Raw genomic sequence first — 4,925 nt, forward strand, 5'->3', positions numbered from 1 at the left:
CGCAGAAACAAAAGATCTGGACGAGCAGGGCCCAGGGTGTCCGTGGTGGAAGTTCCTTACGTTACACCAGTAATGAACAATTGGTGCAACGCTTTGATGTTAAAAAAATGAAGGGGAAAAAAAAAAAAAAAGAAAAACGACACTGATTACTCATGGAACGTAAAATACTGATATCCTGTAGTAGCCATATATCAGCTCAGCTTAAATATGTTCAGCAGTATAACTAAAACGAGCCATGGCACTCTGTTTTTTAAAATCTTGCAGGAGAAAGCAAAGCCTTTACAGCATTTCTTATTATCATTTATTTCTAGAATAATCTGTGCCAGAACCGTCCACTGTCAGCAAAGAGAAGGCTGAAACAGCCCTTTTTTATTATTTTTTTGTGGCAGAAAGAGGCTGTACGGGTGCAGCCACAGAACACAGGAACTCCCTGACCTTTCACGGATGTTGGCAAGGCATTAACAACACCTCGCTCTCTCCTCATCTCATCCTTCCATCTGCGGTTCTAGTGGTATAAAGTCTATCAACATGCGCTGGCAAGTACCCGGTGGCCCGCGTGGAGTAGAGGTTCTCCAGAGTTACGGAGCTCGATGTCAATGGCAAGGTTGTTTGCGATGCAGAGGAGTGAGCTCAGCCCAACTAGTCCCTCCCTGTCCCTGGTTTTCGGTGACATTGATTTTCTGTGTGAATTTAATCTACCTCAGTTTCCCAATGGGTAAAATGAAAAAATATTCCTGGTCTTCACGAGACCATAATGAGGGCACGAAGGTCAATAAGAGCTCTAAGCTGAGAAGTGCTTTGCAAGTGCAAATTATTTTTCTGGTGTGGACTTTTCTGCAAAGTTACGTAGCTAATATTTTAGCTCCCCCCCCCCGGTTTTAAATTGTTATCTTGAAAATGCACAATAGCAAATTTTTACAAACTTTAGCCAATCAGGATCAGCCCTCCCAGATAATGTAAATACAATTAGTTGATTTAAAGCACATTTCATGTTATGCTTATCTGCTAAGTGTTTCGGTTATGGCGTTCATACAGAATGAGTCACTCATACATATTCCTCAAGGAAGAGCCAAAAGATGGAAGGAAAATACAGCCTGAGGAAAAAGTCTATAAAGATTTCTCGCTTTTCTAATCCCTTCTCTCTAATGTTTCTTTGTAAATTTGTCAGATGGGAATGAAATTGCCTCATAACTCTCCAGACGTGAAGAGCATCACTGCACAAAATTACGTACTTGTCAAAGCAAGGGGGAATTTATGTTGGTGTTCCTGAGATGTGATTTTATTCAGTCTATTTCCTTTGTGCACATCATAGCAACTAGAAAGACAAAAACAACTAGTTTATGTATATCTTCTCTTTTTTTCCCCCCTTTTTTTCACCTCTGGTGAATTTTTTAGCTTCTATTTTTCCCTTTTGTTTTCTTATGCTCCCCCTCCCTCCTTTTATCTACTGCTTATTGCTAGTGACAGTAAACTTCCATCCAACAACGCTGTGATGAGAGCAGCTATGATTCCACCAGCGCCAGGCAGCTCAGACAAGTGCTACGGTAATTTCCCTGTGGAGCAGAGAGAAAGGTGTGGCTTCTGTCCTGGTTAGGAACGACGTTGGGTTAGAAACCTGCAACATTTCTTACAGGCAATCAGATTATTGTTTAAATTAATACTGTGCATTATACTTTAGTATTTTAATTTAAACTTTGTGCGGTCTCACCCTAAAGCTTCTGCAGTTAACCGTTATGGTTAAACTTACTGAAAACTTCTGCCGATAAAACCAAAGTCCAGGCTCTTTGTGCTGGTTTTAAAAATATAGTTCTCGGTCTTTGTGCAGTATTTCTTCCTTTGGTTTAAAGCTCTGTTATTAAATGAAGTCTAAAGCATTAGGTACATAAACTCCTCTGAATTTCAGCTACTCCTGGCCATGACCTTCTCAAGACATTTAAAAAATTTCAGCTTTTTAATCCTTCTATTTGTGTTTCTCCAAAAGACCTAAGATGGTTTTGAAACCAGTATTAATGAAAAAGAGGAAAAAAAAAAAAAAAAGCCAGCAGAACCGAGATCTTCAAAGCATTATTCATAATGGATCCCTTAACCTCTTCTAAGCAATCTCACCTAACAGGGCCTTTTAGGTACCAGCTCAAGGCACAGGATGAGAGAGATACAGACCTACCTACACTTCTTCTTGCCTGTCCTAAGCACAGCCTGGGGCTGCCCCCCTTGCACACTCCTATTTCCATCGGCTGTCGAGGAGGGTCCAGATGGCTTAGTCCAGACGCCTTTCAGGTGAGAAGAACCTGGACGCAGGTGCCCAGCCAGCTCGGTTTATTTTACTCCGTGTCACTCCCTGGGCTCGTCTTAGCTCAGGTGCCCCTCTAGTCGTATTTAGCAATGGTCAGGCTCTGCTTTCATCTTACCTAAACAGCAAATATTGTTTGGCTCTTACAATATGGCTGTATATGAAGCTTTGTATAACTGAAGATGGGCCTAAGTTGTAAAAATCAGATGTCTCCTCTTCTTCCTCCCCCTCCCCTTGGAAATGGGTATTCATTTCCCTACATATTTTTAAAACCATCCATATTCTGAGAGTGCAAAAAGGGTAAACGTCGGTTTGCTCGCACACCAAGACATGTCGTGTATTTACAAGTAAAAGAAATATTCTCAAAATAATGAATGTGGTGATACAAGAGTAGGTGATATGCCGAGGGTTTTGAAAAGCAATGTTAGAAAAAAATGATTTAACTGCATGTTAAGTTTTCTGGGAGATGGACTGCGAGGTTATTCATTATCTAGCAAAACAGACTCCTAATGTATGCCTCTACGTTCTGTTACAGTGTAAAGAAATCATAGGTACTAGAGCCCAAATTGGCTCTGTCTGTGCTAAGAAAGTAGATGTAAAAACATGTTTGAACTGGTTCTCAAACTGGTTTTAAGCTGCAGAAACCTCCTGCTGGAGCCCATCACCAATTCCTGTACGAAAAACACCAAGGAGGCTACGGATACGGCAACGTCTGTGCAGATCCTCCTGATCAAACGTCCTGTCTCTCTTTACATTACTAGGCTTTTCGTACGGCCTTCCAGATATTTTCCTTATGCAGTCAAACCCAATCTCGTCTCCAAAAATAAACACACATTGTCCCACGCAGAGCGATGACAGGAAAGGTGGCGGCGGCCCCTTCGGTACCACCACAAGAAGCACGTGCAGGCAGCACCGGCGGCGGAACAGCCACTGAGGGAGCGTGTCCCAGGGCAGGGATGCTTTATGCTACCTGTTGGACTGGGAGATGAGCGCATTCCTCTTGCCTCCATCACGCCCTGGTCCTGTAAGTGTCTCCGTGTGAAACGGCCCTTGAAGTCAATGAGCCCTTCATGCTGTGGGTTAATGTTAGGTATCCATCAGCCTTTCCTCTCCGCGAGGGTGTAAAACACTGGCTTAGAACGATGGAGGAGAGCTCCCGGAGTCATCCCGATGAGTTCTCAAAGCAGTTGTCCCTGCAGTATATGGGGTATAAAACTACCCCGGTGTTGACGGGAGGCTGGTCATAGCAGCCGTGATCAGGGGCCCGGAGATCTCTGCAAAAAGCAGCAAAGTAAATGCCAGGCCACATATTGTAAAGTAACAAGAAGAATTTTTATTATTGCTTTTTTTCCCCTTTGTATTTTCCTTACCATTTTGATCAGCTGTACATTGTTTATAACCCCTAGTTTACTGGCCCCAAACATCATTACAACGTCTGCACTATGATATATGTTTAGTTGTTACCCTTTTAATGGATAAAAAAAGATTTAAGTACTTCATTCTGTTGCATTTTGACAGCTGTTAGCCATCATTTTTCCATTCACCTGCATTTAGCAATCCCATAAAGGGAGGCAATCTCAGAACTAACAAGAGCTGGGCACTGCAAGGTGATAATTCTGTATCACTTTGGCCTATAAATACCTGACAGGCTTTGCGCTGAGTCAGCAGTCTGTAACAAAGTGGCAGCCGTGCCCTTTTATCTGTGCGAGTGTTTCACAGCAATTGGACTATCAGCCCCTGCAGTGAAAATCCATAGTATCGATCAGGCTATTTCTCCACTGTAATTCTTTTGTAGGAAATCCCTGATGACAAATTTTATCTGCACCACTTTTTGATCGCTGGTTTGATGTAAGCGATCTCCAAGGGCAGAGTTAAGCTCCTGGCCGTTCCACATTATCAAGCACTAGCTTTATTTACTGAAACTACAGTTGTGGTCACCAACAAAAATGAAAAAGAGAGAGAGAGAAAGGAGGAGGCGGAGGAGGCTGAAAATTAAGAGCAAAATAATATTTCAAAATGCAGGAGCGAGGGGAAAAAAACCAGTTGCATCAGCTACTTGATTCTTAAGTGTAAGTTAGAAAAGCACGTACCACATTTATAAACACATAAGTAGTAGAAATATGTTTGATAAAAATGTCTCCGTGATACAGGGCTGTATCTGGAAAGCGGAGCGGGTTTGGACCTGATCCTGCGAATTCTCGAGACTCTGCAGTCTCGAGGGGTGCGGAGCCGGGGTCCGTTCAGACGCGCTCCCAGAACAGCAGACCCTCGTGAAAAGCCTACGCGTACAAAGCTCAGGTTTAAATGTATCTGTGGCAGAAACGTGCACTAGCGATACTGCCCTGTGGATTAGTCTACGGCTCTTTAGCCTACAAATTTAACGTGAAAATCCTACAGAAGGAAGCGCACGAATTGTCAGTCTGCCTGAGCTGAGTAAGACCGAGAAGCGCCAGATATTACAGAACCCAGAAATGCTGTTAATGTGAATTCAAAATTGATTCCACTTTTGATTCAAATGTAGGTTATTGTCTCAGCAGAGTTGTTACATATTACCCCTCGGACACCCTCGGTTCCCAATTTCTCCGTTCCTGATGAACGAACCCTTTACTCCTCTGCCCTTAGGGAAGTTTTCTCA

This window comes from Grus americana, chromosome 17, assembly GCF_028858705.1.
Source record: "Grus americana isolate bGruAme1 chromosome 17, bGruAme1.mat, whole genome shotgun sequence".
In the NCBI taxonomy this organism is placed as follows: Eukaryota; Metazoa; Chordata; class Aves; order Gruiformes; family Gruidae; genus Grus; species Grus americana.